Source organism: Ascaphus truei, chromosome 14, assembly GCF_040206685.1.
Source record: "Ascaphus truei isolate aAscTru1 chromosome 14, aAscTru1.hap1, whole genome shotgun sequence".
In the NCBI taxonomy this organism is placed as follows: domain Eukaryota; kingdom Metazoa; phylum Chordata; class Amphibia; order Anura; family Ascaphidae; genus Ascaphus; species Ascaphus truei.
In genome coordinates, this window is record NC_134496.1 from 39,920,450 (window position 1) to 39,937,414 (window position 16,965).

Below are 16,965 nucleotides of genomic sequence, written 5' to 3' on the forward strand. Positions count from 1 at the left end.
GATGGTAGCTTTATTAGCTGATAAAGGTCCTTATTCCGTATGATGTGATGCTGCTTTCCTGTACTGCAGAAGGTTTTAGGCCTCGTTCAGGGTGCCAGAGGCAGGAGTTGAAGGGCGGGCGTTCGCGAGGGCGGGCGGCAGTCTGCTGGGCGATGTGTGCACATCCTCCCCAGCAGACTTTTTCAGAGTTGAGGAGACGGGGCTACAGACGGCAGGTTAGGGATCCAAGTTGCAGTCTTGAAATCATTCTCAAGAATGATTTCCTTGGCTGCCGAGGTCCCAGTGACGCTGCTGCAGCTTCAGAAAACGACTTATGTTGTTTTAGTGAAACTGTAGCCAGCGTCAACTCCGGGCTTCGGAGACAGTGCAGCTGCTACCCTGACAACCAGTATTCAATTTGAATACATTGTGTCCCACGGCAGCTCGCACGTCAGCACGCCCTCCCTCCCTCCGAAGCCTGCAACCTGACGAGGCATTAGTCCGATTTATTCTCTCTCGGCATACAATGCAAAGAAACATCATCCGACGGCAGAAAGGAACCACTACGGCTCAAATAATCTAACCATTTTCCCATCTGTTACCAAATCTCAGACCCTATTTGACCGTTGGCGTTAATATTATAACAACCTTGTCTATCGCCAGCATTAATTATGCCCTTATTGTATTAGCATCTATCCCCAGCTGGAAATGTGAGAAAAAAAAACGGTACTTTTCCTGACGACGGTAGCTAATTTACTCTCTTGTATTACAATATTCAATGGGTTATATAGAGCAACAAAAAGGTACAACTGCACTTGTGATTTTAAAGTATGGTGCAATTCACATTAGAAAAGACCAACATCTGAAAACTTTTTGCAGTGCGTTGCGGCCTCCTCTGGGGCTAACAAAATACTTTCTTCAAAGCTTCCATAAATCCGTATTTACCTATATTACATAGAGCAGGGGTGCGCAAACTGGGGGGCATGCCTGTTGCAGAGGCCCAGCGCTCTTCCCCAAGGCAATTAAATGCCGGCGGATCGCGTGAGGCCTCTGCAACGTTCCTTACCTTGGGCGACGCAGCATCAAATGACCCCGTGGTGTCATTTGATGCCGAAGACGAGGTAAGGAGGGGGGGGGGGGGAGTTTTCGCACCCTAGACATAGAGAGACGATATAAATAATGCAGAGCTTGGAAACGCAGTTAATCAGATTTCATTTCCGGGTCCTACATGCTTCAGAAAATCCCTATTCTGTTTGTCTTTTAACACAATCCAGTGTGACCTTTAGGCTAAGGCCCCGCTCCCAGAGTCAGCGCGCCCGCACTGCAGACAGGCGGGGCGCTGACATACACAGACCGCGATATGCGGTCTGTAGGGAGGTGGGCGGGAGTGGGAGGCTTGAGCGGGAGGGGGGGCGTGGCTTGAGCGGAGGGACCCGCTACTCTCCCCCCCTTCCTCCACGGTTTGGGCTGCTGATTGAAGGTAAGTAAAGCAATACACACACACACAGACACAGACAGAGGCAGGCACTCACGCACTCAGGCACACACATACGCACGCACTCAGACACACACACAGACAGGCACTCACGCTGCTTTCACTCCACACTCCTCCCCGAAGCCTCCCCTCCCCATTGGCTCACAGCTACACCACGTGACGCGTCAACGCTAGGGATCACCATTCTCTTGTATCCCATAGCGGCTGACGCGTCACAGCGTGTAGTGAGCTGTGCAGCCAGGGGGGACCGGCTCCGCAGGATTCCCCTGCTGGTGGGGAACTCGCGTGTGGCTGCCCGCGCCACCGAGCGCAGCGGGACCGAGGCCTTAGGATGAGTCACCAATTAGGTTGCTAAAGCAGCTAGAAAGAAGGGTGTTCAATAGTGCATCTAATGATTAAGCAACCTTCAGGAAGTGTGCAACACAGAATTAAGGGCCACTCTGTCAGCGTGCACAGGCATCATTTTACTGCAGGGGTGGCCAGCAACAGGCCATGTTTTTAGGCTATCCCTGCTTCAGCACAAGTGGCTCAGTCGTTAACAGCCAGGGATCATGCCACCTGTGCTGAAACAGGGATATCCCTAATACCTGACCTGTTGGTGGCCCTTGAGGGCAAGAGTTCGCCACCCCTGATCTACTGAGTATAAATAGTGTGCAGTATGGTGAAGCCAAACCAGGTTTGATCTACAAAACTGATTTGCTGGTGTATTTGTATGTCTAAGATATACAATGTAAATAGTCTAGCTGTGATCACCAAATCTACTTTTATGGATATCCTATATACGTTTTCACTTAAATCCCCATGCACCCTTCCAAGCATATGTTGGATTTGCAATGGTTTCAGTTTCTTGGAAGTGGTTCACATGTGTTCTCTGTGCTCAACATATTGTTATTCTGGATACATGATTGTGATCTACAGTATGTATCTTCCTGTAATCCCTGTGCATCAACACAACTAAGGCCAGGTCCATACAGGCTTCGCCCCCGCGCGGAGGTGTGTGTCTGTGACGTCACCCGCGAGAAACGGGTGTGTTTTTCAGACATGGTAGACACGCCGTTGGTGCGCGTCTGTGATGTCACGGAGCTGGTTCGCCCTTACTGGGCGATCCACTAATGTGACCAGCCCGTCGCGCAGAGAAATCGGATTCAACTGATTCCTCACGCAACGCACGCCCCCTCCTGCTGTCGCCCGCGCTCAATGCCTTAAGAAAATGCTTGTTACATTAGAATACATTAAAAATTTAATTCAGAGCTGATTTTTTTTTTTTAAATGCTACAAGTATTTTCTCAGTAAAGAACTAATAAATAAATAAATAAATAAATAAATAAACACGTATGATATTGCTTGGACTGCAGCTTTAAGAGAAATAAAAATAAAATAAAAAAACTCGACATAAGGACTAGTCCAGGCTGAGAGCGACAATGTGTTTGACCAGCGTGCATGCGCACGTGCCCACTCTGCTGCTTGGCGAGACAAATTATTTTGAATTTGTCGCGCTTGCCCTGGTCACGTGCGCGGTTCAGCCAATGAGGGAGAACCGCTCACGTGACTTCACGGGCACGCTCCCCCTGCACGTGCAACTACGCTGGACACAAATTGCCCCTGCTCTCACGGCAGGGCGCTCGTGCGAGAGCGCGCTCACTCCCAGTCTGGCCGTGGCCTAAGATTTCACATTTTGCTGCTTTAAGTTAATGCGCAGAAATACAGCTCCTCTGCATTGCTACTGGCCCATAATGCACTGCGGTCTTCTCTAGCCGTACAGGTTGGTCAGTAGATGGGCAAAACTGTCAAATACATTTGCTAAATTTGAAGGGTTTTCTCTTCAAATTTGATTCTCTGCTAAATGTTGGGCCTCAGAAGGCTAATAATGTCGCCAACTTAATAAACTTTCTGCGCAATATCGCCACACCGTGAGAAATACATGGTGTATGTCTGTAGTGATAGTCTCCGCATTTGAGGGAATGTAGCGATTTTAGAGAATTTAGCAAATTAGCATATTAAATGAAATTGCAATGCATACCGAGTTAATTGCACGGCGAGCGAATCGCTTGCGGACTCTGACGTGCATTTTTTCACGACTAAAAAAGGGCACATTTTTCTTGGTTTGCGACCTCATGCGAAAGGTTAACACATCTCTGTTGGGTAGTTTGTTCTTGCAGTTTAGCTCTGTCCACGGAAACATAGCCAGTGTCACTCAGTATAACTTGAATTATGCTAGTATTTATGTATCCACACTATTTGTCTGACCTGCTATTGAACAATATATTAGGGGACTACGCACAAAGGTAGATTTAGAGCAAAAATGGTTCAATTTCATATTACGTGTGTGTACCAAGCGACTTTTCTCCAATATTGCACAATAAGCGCTAGCTTCCGATTTTGGGTGAAGAATAGTTGCATAACCGGCATATTATAATGGATGAATCAAATTCTCACATCCCAACCATCAGCCACAAAATGTGGCAATAATGGAAAGCATCATTTGCTTTGCCTTGATATATAGAGCCCTGTGTCCTTCTGGAAGTAACTGTAGGACACAAGGTAAGAATAAATACTACAAACTGTTAGATATAAAGATCACACAAGAATTGATTATTTTGTGTTCTTCATACTATACATCCATTTGTCCATACTACTCATAAATCTTAATTGCCTATTACACACTGACTGGATAAGCCAATATATTAGCTGACTGAGGCAAATAATAATTTAGTAATGTAAACATGTTTGCCAAGTCAAAGAGAATCAATCAATCACATTTATGTTTGAGCTTTAAGGATGGGTTAGACCAGTGTTTTTCAACAGGGGTTTCTAGGAGCCCTTGGCTTCCCTGTGCATCCCTAAAGGGTTCTCTGCAATTTTCAAACACAGTACCAAATGCAGAAGAATTTACAATGCATCTGACCTCAGTCACGCTATTAGAGAGGGTTGAAGTTCTGCAAAATGTCACAATATAATGATAGGGTTCCTTAACCAAAAAAAAATGTTTAACACCACTGGGTTAGAGAATTATCTTAAGGTGCTGCAAGAGCCTTGACTACTCAAACCATCAAAATCTTTACTTACCAGCTGACTGGGCGTATGCCTTCAAGTTGGAGTAATGTTACGTTTATCCAGAAAGATAGTGATGTACCAGATCTTGTAAATCACATTTTTACACTAAAATAAGGCCCTTTAGGTATTTAAAGGATTATGTGAAATCACAGATGGAAAATATTCGGAGGGTTGCATTACATTTTAGCTGCTAAAGCAATGTTCCTCTTCACTCGACCTGTTCTTTATTTTGGCGTCTCTGGTCCTGAATACATAGATATGTGCTCACAAAATCCCAAAGGATGAAGGGAAACACTTTATATTAGAGTAGTGGTTAAATCAGGCTTGTACATGCCTCAAATTAAGATGTTGGGGCTTCATTTTCCGAATGTTAACTATTACATAGTACTGTATACACATTACAGTGAAAATAAACAAGTTATTATATACTGTACACAATAAGGAAAAAGCGTTATTAACTCTGAGAGAGCAATATAGAACAAAAGTCCAGAAAACCAGTGCTACAGAAATGAAGAAGGGGGGGGGAGAAAGAGAGAGAGAGTTATATATAAAGTTATATACAAAGTCCCATATGAGTCAAAGAAATTGAATGCTATATTCACGGAGTTCATAAAAATCTTTCAATCCAGCGTATTTGATAGATGATGTGTAGTAATATTGTCCCTCATGATTTAGTGAAAAAAGGAGCAGTAGTTGTTTTTATCTCCAAAATGGGGATTTATGGATAATAAGGAAAGAGAGAGCCTATTAGACTGGTCTGACCTGTTCTCCACCCCACTTATATAGAGTAACTACTTATATATTGTGATTAGCTTCACACACTCTTATCATAGAACACTGATGATGGAGAACAACCTTAATGTTGAGTGGTACTCACGGCATATAAATGTTTTTTTGACTCCTTTTGGCGTGCTTCAAACAATGAAATAGCAATTTTGTAGTCCCAGTGCACAGCAGCAAGGACAGAAAAAATTGAGCGCAGCACATCAAAAACATTTTAAACTAATTTATTAGCAAAGGTGACATCAGGGATAGGTGGGCAATGGGTAACTCCGATTAACTAACTAAACTCTACCTAAATTATCTGTGACCCTGAATTTTCCCTATAAATACTGTGGTAGGTGCTGCTGGAAAAAGTCTGTTCCAAATCCAGAAATGTTAAGTAAAAAAGGAGAACCAGCACAACTTCCACGAAAAACATGATTTTTTATTGTTTATATTAATATTCTGTAGAAAGATTTCCAGACTCTGGATAAATACTATATCGTCTATAAACCTCCAGAGCACCAGGTTTGCACCAAGCAAGCCATCTGCCCAAATGTGGACAGAGCTATGCCAATCTGTTCATGGGCAGCGGGAGGATCACCACATTTGGGCAGATGACTTGCTTGGTGCAAACCTGGTGCTCTGGATAGACTATATAGTATTTATATGTAATGGAAATATCCAGAGTCTGGAAATCTTACTACAGAATATTGATATAAACGATACAAATCCTAAATTCACCTCTCAGTTTAGTAAAGAAATAATCACATTTTTAGATGTGTGTGTGTGTGTGTGTATATATATATATATATATATATATATATATATATATATATATATATATATATATATATATTAAAAAATCTATATCTATCGGATTTCATAAACCATGGATATAACCACAGAATTGTAGACGAGCAAATCCACAAAGCCACCAGAATACCAAGAAGTGATCTCCATGAATACAGACAGAAAGAGACATGCGACAAGGTACTTTTGGTGGTCACTTATAACCCACACCTAGAAGCCCTACACAAGATCGCCAGGAAACTAAAACCCATTCTCCAGGAAGATAAAAGACTGCAACAGGTCTTCCCTGAAACACCCTTATTATCATACAGGCAACCTCATAATCTCAAGAAAATGATGGTGAGGAGTAAAGTATTCAACAATACAACTGAATGCCGGACAAGACCATGCCAGGACGCAAGATGCAAAACCTGCGCAATGCTCCACACAGCGGGCACAATACACATACCACACAGGAATCTGGAGTACAAAATCAGAGACAATAGAAAAAATGTGTGATGCTCCAAAGACAAATCTGTAGTATGTAGCAATGAGCAATTGATAGGAAAACAACCTGTAAATATACAAATGTCCTGTTGGATCAGGTAATAAGCTATCCCACAATGCGCTGAGGTAAGGATAGTTACCAATTGTTGATCCCTGGAATGTGATTGAGGTAAAGCTGGAACGGACTCACTTGGGAAAGCAGATTCCACGATGAGCAGTAAGTCCCTTTGGATGATCCAGCACCTCCAGGTTGAATGTGCATCCGTTTTCAGAGTCTTCACAGAGAGGCGAGAGGGAAATGAACGAAGCACTATGTCCAGTGCTGTAAAAAACAGCCAATGAAACCACAGGGTGTACGTTCCCAATAATAAAGCTATTTAATGGATCAAAAATCGATTACAAAACACACCTAGGTATTGGGAACGTACACCCTGTGGTTTCATTGGCTGTTTTTTACAGCACTGGACATAGTGCTTCGTTCATTTCCCTCTCCCCTCTCTGTACAAAATCAGAGGGAGGTTCACCTGTTCCTCCAGCAATGTTGTGTACCTCATGTGCATGACATGCCCAGGGGGCTGCTACTACATAGGTGAGACGGGACAGGGGCTAAACAAGAGAATGAACCTGCGTCGCCACAGCATCACACGCGGAACAAGAGACAGTCCTGTTGGTGAACATTTCTCTGACTTTGGCCATAAGATGAACAATCTGAAGGTGGCCATTCTAAAAGGTAATCTTAGAACACTGAAAGAGAGACGGTTACATGAATACAAATTTATGCAACTGTTCGGGACACTTAGCAGTGGCTGATGACCATGACCAAGGCATGACAATGATGTAGCTTTGAGCTTCTTTGTTTTTATTGTATTCATTTAGCCACACCCAGTAGCACTCCTTTTGGCACTTATATACATACAGCAGGGCCCCGGGTATACGGCGGGTTCCGTTCTAGGGCCCTGCCATAAAGTGAAAATAGCCGTAAAGCGGATCCAGCGATTTTCAGTTCTCTGCATGCACAGAACGGCGTTTTTTGCCGTTCTGCGCATGCGCGACCTATGGTCTGCACGCGCAAACTACGGTATGCGCGCGCAGACAGCGGTCTGCGCATGCGCGCCGGGCGCACCCGCCCGTTCTGCGCATGCGCAACTGCGATTTAAAGATGGCGGCCCCCTTCTTGGCGCCGCCGGATAAGCGGAACGCCGGATAACGCAGCGCAGAGAAGCGGGACCTTCCTGTATATATATATATATATATTATGTGGTCATTTTGGGGGTTTCTTAGAGCTTGCTGGGTATCTGTGTCTTGTGCAAAAAAAAGTGATTATTTGGCGCTCCTATACAAAGTGTGAAAACAGTGATAAATAATATTAAATATATAATCACTAAGAGGTGTATACAGTGCACTAATATGACGTAAATAATGATAGTGCAAATGTGTAAATTATGTAAAATTTTGTGAATACGGTGAAAAAGTCGCAGCTCAACCCAATGTAGGAAAGGTCCCATTTCTCTTCTAATCAGATTGTAGTTGTAGCTTTGGGGAGTGCAGGTCTCACCATATAAAAAACAAAGAAATAGTGCAATAAGTTCCAACATTTTGTGACTTCTAGCTATCAGCCAAAAATGGGGACTCACACTTTCCCAGCAAATAGATAGCAGTTTCTACATTGGTGTAGTCGTAGATGTCTTCAATCTCAGGTGAATGACAGGGGTCTCTGCATTATGTTCCTGGACAATATCAGGAAGAATACTCTCTCTGTCACAATCAGCTGCATGCAAAGACCTGTGCATCATAATGCAGAGACCCCTGACATTCACCTGAGATTGAAGACATCTAAGACTACACCAGTGTAGAAACTGCTATCTATTTGCTGGGAAAGTGCGAGTCCCCATTTTTGGCTGATAGCAAAATGTTGTGACTTCTAGGTATCTGTGTATTTGTTAACTTTGTTCAGCTGGTCTCAGCTGTTTTGGAGCCTCCCTCCCAGGGTTTAAGCTCGCCCCTCCCCACTTTCAAGTGAGCAGGTCTTTCATGCAGCTGCTTGTGACAGATCCAATGCGATCATTCTTCCTCTGATTATAGGAGGTAAATAAGAATTTTAATCAGTTAGTTTTAGGACCTGCCCTGATGTGGCTAGCAGGCTTATAACGTTTTGGCCAAAGTGTTCAACTAAATTGCCCTTTTTCAAGAGATATATAGGTATTTCACAGTGTATTTTTATCATATTGAATGTAGCTTTGGGCATGTTTTTTGTTATATAGTGTATACTGGAGGCAGTTTTCAGAGTCTCTGGTAGGTTATTCCATAGGGGAGGGGCACACTAACAGAAGGAGTGATGGGATTATTTGTTGAACCGTGGGACCTTGAACAGTCTTGGAGTCAGATCTCAGGAGATAAGTGCAGCGTGTGGTAGGGGTGAGGAGCTTTGTCAGATAGGCGGGTAGCTTGTCCAGAAAGTATTTGAAGGCAAGACAGGAACAATGTACTTACTTTGCGTCTTGACTCAAGGGATAGCCAGTCTAGTTGTTGGAGCATTTCGGAGTGATGTGTGTTGTAGGACAAAGCGGCATATTGAGTTGTAGAGGGTGCCTAGTTTGCTAAGGTTAGTTTGGTGTGCTGTACCATATACTATGTCCCCATAGTCTATAATTGACATTAGTATCTGTTGTGCGATGTGGATGTGACATGACTTATCAAAACTCGTTTTTTAGCCCCTGCCATTTTTTTACATTTTTTTTAACGGTTTTATGGAATAAACACGTTTGCTACTTTAGTTTGTGCCATCTGTATAGAAATATTCCCCCTTTTTTCCCCTCAAATAGTCAGAATAAGAATTTGGGGGCTTTTTTTCCTAAATACTTCAGTAACTACCACTGCCAAGAGAAGTAGTCATCGGTAGGTGGGGTAAGTAAGACTGAGTGCAGAGAAAACCCTTTGCTGTTGCAGGTTTACTACCTTTGCTTGCCAACTTCCAAAGAAGGTAAGTAGGGACGCTCCGGATTTTATTTGAAGGCTGTTATAAAACCGCATTTATTCAGGACTGATATGATTGTGGATGGCTAGCAAATGTTCCCATTGCTATCTGTCTTCCTTTCTCTCTCTTCCTTCTGATTCCTTTCTCGTTCTGTCTCCAGGCCCCTCAGGCTCATTAGTCAATGCCATAGGTACATGTTGCTGTCCCATACTGCATGAATTGACATTCCTGCAAAATTTGGCTCCGTGGGCGGCTGAATTATTACCTGAATCATAAAGAAAATCAAGTCAATATTTCCCAGTGAGCATATTCTTTTGTGCATTCTCTCAGATTTATTGCTCTGTTCCCTTTGACATTAATACATGTTGGATAAATCAGATTGATGTGTGGCATTACTTTTAACAACATTTCTGTGCTAATATACACATGGTTACGTACTATCTGCTCTGGGACACGGATAACTGCTTAGCCTGCAAAATGCTGCAATACAAATCAGTGATATACTGTATGTTGTTAGAATAAGTTGCTGAGGCAGGGTGACCAAAGGACTAGGGTACCGCTGTCAGGCAGCTGATATTGGCTTGTAAAGTATGTTTGTTTGCATGTTAATAAGATCATCTGTTTGTAGTTGTCAGCATAAGCTTGGAGGCTTATTTTCACCATGTCAAATTTCCTGTAGTTAGCACAAACAAGCAATATTTAGACCAGCTGTACTAGGTAACCAGCAAATGATTACATTTTCCCCTACTTAATGTACTGAGATTCCCTTATTTTCATATGGGGAGGGTAATTTATTAAAGTATGGTAGATCTACTACGGACAATGGGACCCTTCAATCCAGTGGAGTTCATGTCTACTCCAGGCTCTTCACTGGAAGATCAAGGCAGGGGTAAATATAACTTCAGCAATGATAGACATTTCCCCCACGTTATCCTTCCACTATGCCTAATTGAGCTCTCTCCTCTCTTCACTCTCCTCAAGACATAGGTGCCACATACAACATAATCGCAATATATAACCCCTAGAGCAGGCCTGCACAACTCCAGTCCTCGAGGGCCGCCAACAGGCCAGGTTTCCAGGATATCCCTACTTCAGCACAGCTGGCTCAATTAGTGGCTCAGTATGTTGTTTCCCCAATGTTCACCTGTAAAATAAAATGATACAGCGTAAATAGGGGGGTCTTTGAAACTTGTGTGCGGCGGAGACTATCTTTAATTTTAAAGTGAAATCTTCACAGCTTTGGTGCAGTCCAGGAAGACCATGTTCAAGTATAATGATCCGGTTATTTGTATTGGAGACACTGTGACCTGTGACAGGTGACAGGCGACATTGCACACTCAAGTGTCATCAACACGTGCAATGAGTTTGCAAAGTACATGCAATATATCAGGGCCTTTGCAAGGTGATGGGTAAATATGTTCATAGTTAGAAGGAGGAGGTAAATCGGTTAGAAAGCAACCCAATAACTCTTTCATTCAACATCCGAGAGGTCGGTGTCCAACAACAACAAAAAATCCACCAAGCTTCACCGCGTAAGAGGAGATTAGACCAGTGGCCACCTCTCTTTGATTGATCAGTTTGATCAATGATCATATAGCTTAGTGAAGGTAGTTGGTGTCTGGTCTTGTAGATATGCAGGACAACCGGTTGCTCACTCTGGTGGTCTGCTTGAATTGCACCTTCAGCTCACGGAAGGTGGGCTCGTCTTTTGGTCATAAAGGCCAAATGGGCACATTATAATGTATATTACAAACTGACTAAGAGAAAGTCCCATGTTTCTTAATTTTGATAGTTGATCTTTTTTGTGATGCTTAATGGTATTACCGGATACCATATACTGGTAAGTGGTACCACCAGTACTTTTATAGCATCCTGGTTTGAGCATTAAGCAGGATGATGTTGGTACTGTTCGGGGGGTGTCTGTATGTATAAGATGATCCCTGAGGTTTTGGCCCGGTGGGTAACAGAATAGAGGCTTAGCCTCAAAAGTACCAGCTACATTAGAGCCTGCAGAGAGGATATCCAATGGCTCATTACTGATTTTAAGAAGGGAGAATGATGATGCTGTAAAAGTAGTCAGTATCAGGAAACGTTCTGAGGTAGTCGCTTTGGTAGATGAATGAAGAGATTCGGGCTCAAACCTCAATTGGGATACCTGTGTGATACTCTTCTGTACTTCCTGAAGATCATACCCTCTATCAAGTAAGCTGTGCTCCATGTTTTTAAGCTCTGTACCAGCCTGAGTGCTTTAGGGCAGGGATGTGGAAGCTAGTCGCATATAAAAGCTTATTTCTATCTGTTTGTTTTCTGAAAAGTATAGTGCCCAAGATTGTAGACTCACGTCTATCAAGTTGATGATATGGGGTCACCAGAAAGGGTCAATTAGATGGGTAAGGACAAACTATTAATTTATGTGATTAATCTGATTTCTGGTGCCATCACAGTATATAATATATATATATATATATATATATATATATATATATATATATATATATATATATATTTATTCTATATATAATCAAACTGTTTGTATTAGAAACATAGTAATAAGTGTCAGCTTTTTATATCATCAGCTATGGGTTGATGAGCCCAAATTTAGGGATGTTCATTGTTTTTTTATATAGAGCTGCCTATTTTTCTGTATGCAGGAGGTATTAGACTAATTATCTGCACCTGATCTATTAATGATTCTCTCAATCATTCTTTGATTAGACAAATAGGGTTCGAGGGTGTATATAAACGTGAGTTACTCACCCAGAATCCATCCCGATGAAAACAGCTTATGCTGTTGAAACGCGTAGGGACAAGTGTGCTGTAGGTCCTGTTAAGCGTCTCTTTTGAATTCTGGCTGTAATCCTCCTGCTCGATACCAGTGGACTTTGTGTGGTGTCATCTGATCGTTCCGCCGCACACAGTGCCCCCGGTAGCAACCTGGATCATCGGCTGGTGTGTTCCCGGGGGAAGGAAGCTGTGGTGAGCCCAACATCGTCAGTTTCTGCAGGCAGAGGCACACGAGGGCTGTACTTTGATGCGGGAGTCACGGAGTGCAGCAGAGGAACAGCAACGCCTACAGAACCATGGAGCATGAGTATTAACTCATAAAATGCTTTTTTATTCTCCTTGTTTGTGAGTTCAATTTGAACATTTTTATTGGGAAATTAAATACTTTTTGCACAGTAATGCACTAGGATTGGGCGCTTTTTTCTTTCATTTTATATATATATATATATATATATATATATATATATATATATATATATATATAATTAATGAATGATTAGACACAAGGAAACCTACAGTAATACGAGAAGGAAGTCTTAAATCTGGTGGAATATATATATATATATATATATATATATATATATATATATTCCACCAGATGTAAGACTTCCTTCTCGTATTACTGTAGGTTTCCTTGTGTCTAATCATTCATTAATTATCATTAATTATTTGACTGTATTTGACCTTCCCCCACTTCTGCTGTAAGATGGTTCCATGTATCTGGTCTTTCTATAACAAAAAAGTTTGTCTTAAGCCCTGGGGTTTATTTTTCTTTTAACCCTTTCAACGTTGCCATGCAGTGCAGGCCCACCGAGCAACGAAAGTGTTAAATACGACACTGGGCTATTGGAAAGTCTGTTATAAGGCTCTTTCCTTCTCCTTTTCCACGATGAAAATATGAACGTGCTTATACGACAGAATGCCTACATCGATCATTAAATGTCTATTAACTTAAAGAAACACATTTCAGTAGCAACTTAAAGCACCTAGAATGATTTCAGTGCTAAAGTACATTGATAGGGGATGCTGAGCAAGTGATGTGATATTCTCCTGCTTTGCTATCATTACATTAACACAACGTTGTTTTCTTCCATATACACTTACATAGTAATTGTGCTAATTTAGAAGCAACAACAGAGCCTTCTTATTAAAATATCTGTAAACCTTTAAACCACATGAAATTAACAGCATTATTAATATTAAACATGTCAAGGTATAATACTGCAAACGTTTCTATTTGGTGCGAAAAGCATAGAGACGGAATCATCAATTATTCAGAATAATGTCACTAACTTTGCCAATTTATTCTAAAGGTTTATTACATTTCTCATACACGGCAAAGATTGAACATGCTCGAAATGATATTTTCCAGAAGGATATGGTCTCCCTTTGGCACATTATTGGGGATGCTAATTACATCTGATTTACTCCTGCGTCGTATAGCACAGTGCAAAGTATTTTTTTCCCACTGGTGTATTAACCTTCACAGCAGGTGTAGGTAGCAAAAACAAAGTAACTAATAAGCGGACGCCTTAGTCGGTGTGTCGGTATTAACCTTACAGAGCACCTGCCAATAACATTTCATTGTACCGCTCACTATGAGAAACACTTTCTGGCAGGGTTTATATTAGCAGTGTTGTTGCTATTTGCTGCATGTCAGTACATAGATCCAGACCCTTATACACTAATAATACCTGCTCCCTAGTTAGACCGTCAATATGTATTTTTATGCTGCTAGCGGTCACTGTATATTACAGTGTGAGACACTTATCAGTGATACAAATGACTGAATCTGCATGTTTAGCCTTTTCTACAGCATTAGTTCTCTCGATCACAGAGCCCCTTTGTTGCTTTGTTTCACTTTTAGGTGACTCTAAATGCAGTCACTGCCAGACTGTGAAAGTCCCAGGCGGGGATTCATCAGGCCGCGGGGATTCATCAGGCCGCGGTGCCGGGTATCGTACCCAGATCCCATGGTAACTGCCATTGGCTTGAGTGGCAGTTTACTGCCATTGAAGTCAATAGCAGTTACCGACAGATTAGGCCGAGTCCCCGCTGGCGCTGAGCTTGCGACGCTTGGCTCGGTTACTTGCATATATATATATGCAAGTTCCGGCTCACGCGATGCGCGCGCATGTACGGGCTCACATGCTCTGTGCTTCTGTTAATTTTTATACTTTCCCGCTTGCTCATATAGCCCGCAATTGCGCTCCCCCCTCCTCCCCCCCGCACGTGCGTCCGCAAGTTGCAGGACACCCGGCGCTCATGCTCTAAGCATGAGCGCGCTCAGCGCCAGCGGGGACTCAGCCTTAGGGTACCACACGTTGCACCGCATGCTCCCAGCCAATGAGTAAGGCTACCAAATACATCTCAGTCTATAATTCACTATCAGTCAGAGGAGGATTGAGGTCTGCCGTATGCTGACACGTCTCTGCTCTATTTGCAAGGACAAACCTCTTTGGATTTCACGCGCGCTTTCCATGCCTGTTTTTGTATCCTGAATGTTAGAGGTCAGATACACTGTCACTATTGTTTGTAAAGTTATAAACACAGACAGCTGGATTGATGATTTTATATCCATAGAAGACTTCAGTAGTGTATGACATTATTTACCATATTATTGCCAATATGGCCCAGCAGCTAATTCTTTACATCATCTCCCAAATATCTGGTATGTTAATTAAAGCAGCAATCCTCCCAGAAGCCTTTGCGTTTAACTCAAAATGTTAGCATCTTGTCCCATGAGCATGCTGGAAATGCTGATTTTCCTGATGTAATAATAATAGCATGTTCTTGTATAGCGCTGCTAGTTTTACGTGGCGCTTTACAGAGACATTTTGCAGGCACAGGTCCCTGCCCCGTGGAGCTTACAATCTATGCTTTTGTTGCCTGAGGCACAGGGAGATAAAGTGACTTGCACAAGGTCACAAGGAGCCTGAACCAGGTTCCCCTGCTTCAAACTCAGTGCCAGTCAGTGTCTTTACTCACTGAGCCGCTCCTTCTCCCTCCTGATGTTGCCATGGCAACCTTTAGATGGCACTGAGCTCCAGGAACAGCTCCATTTTAAACTCCCAGAAACGTACTACAGTATTTCAAAACACATATATCTTCAACGGAGCATCAAATAAAAAATAAAATAAAAAAAAACACATTCGAAAGGGCAACAAGAGGAAGCTTTTAGTCCCTATATTTTGCTCCCGTGTGTAGTTTCAAGAGTGTACGTACCAACTAGATATGTGAAAAACCTTGCACGTTAGTGCATTAACACTTACAGAAGAATCTAGATTTCCCTTGGACCTCTGCAGCGACCATCAAATACACAGTTATAAAAACCCACCAAACCTCTGGTGAAGACGGACAACAGTTGAGTGTGATGATTGTAGAGAAAAGTCTAATATCTGGACACATTCACAATTTAGGAGCCAAGCACACGAGCACATATTAGCTCCTACGCCTTCGTTTTCTGCAGGTTTTTTGAGGTTACGTTCAAGAGGATCAATACAAGTAAATAATAGAAGAAACAGACGAGTCCCACATGGTCTGTTTTTGTCTCCTCACCATAAAACCCCTTAATATATTTCTTAACCCATTTACTGCCAGACAAGCCATTCAAGTGTCTTGCTGCACCTCTGGGAGTCAAAAGGCTAAATTAAGCGTGGTACCTACATATAAAAGATCCATGTGTGACCCTTTTAGTTTTGTATTGTTCCATTCTGTTTTCTATTGATGTTTAAACGTATACATCACTGTAAATCTTGCAATTGTTAAAGGGCCCCTGGGTTATTTCTGTTTCAAACCCCAAATATAATCTGTATATTAAGTGAATCCTATACATCTTTTTTTGAGTGTATATTAGCCATGTAATGCAGTTTTTGGTTTATTGTATATTTCTCTAAAGACCTTAAACCAACCAATACCTAATAAAGTGAAGTCATGCTACTGTGAAAGCAGGAGACACTGTTTTATGTGATCCATAAAACACCGTTTTAACTGGCCTACTTTGGCTGTTTTATGATATAATTTATAAGTAGCTGTGCAGAACGCACTTATACACATGGAAGACCTTTATAATGACGTATACATCTTTACCTGCAGTCTTTTTATTGGGATACTCTTAGGTCACACAATTCAACGGGTTTTACCATCAAAAGAGAAATGATTATGTTTTAAAAATGAAGAGAATTCAAACCATTTAATTGGGGTGTTTTTTTTTTTTTTTTTTTTTTTTTTTAAATATCATTAAATTGTTGTTTTGTCATTTTTCATGAAATATGATCTCCCCTCAAATAACATGTTACCCCTCCCCTGCAATTAAATGAAAGCCACAGTGATTACCACAAGCATTGTGTGTGCATTGGGAGAGAGACAGTTTCTTCAAAGTGCAGGTCTCCTCTAGGATCGAGATACAAAGTACAGGCATACCCCGCATTAACGTACGCAATGGGACCGGAGCATGTATGTAAAGCGAAAATGTACTTAAAGTGAAGCACTACCTTTTCCCCATTTACCGATGCATGTACTGTTCTGCAATCGTCATATACGTGCATAACTGATGTAAATAACACATTTGTAACAGGCTCTATAGTTTCCCCGCTTGCACACAGCTTCGGTACAGGTA

General features: G+C 42.0%; 1 long non-coding RNA gene across 1 annotated transcript; it reads right to left on the bottom strand.

The window, feature by feature from the left end:
- Window positions 1-9,606: 9,606 nt before the first annotated feature.
- LOC142465413 (uncharacterized) lies at window positions 9,607-12,467 on the bottom strand. Its single transcript, XR_012787878.1, has 3 exons — window positions 12,321-12,467; window positions 10,583-10,707; window positions 9,607-9,828 (listed from the first exon to the last, which is right to left on the bottom strand). It is a non-coding gene; the product is annotated as an uncharacterized LOC142465413 (long non-coding RNA).
- Between the last annotated feature and the right edge of the window lie 4,498 nt (window positions 12,468-16,965).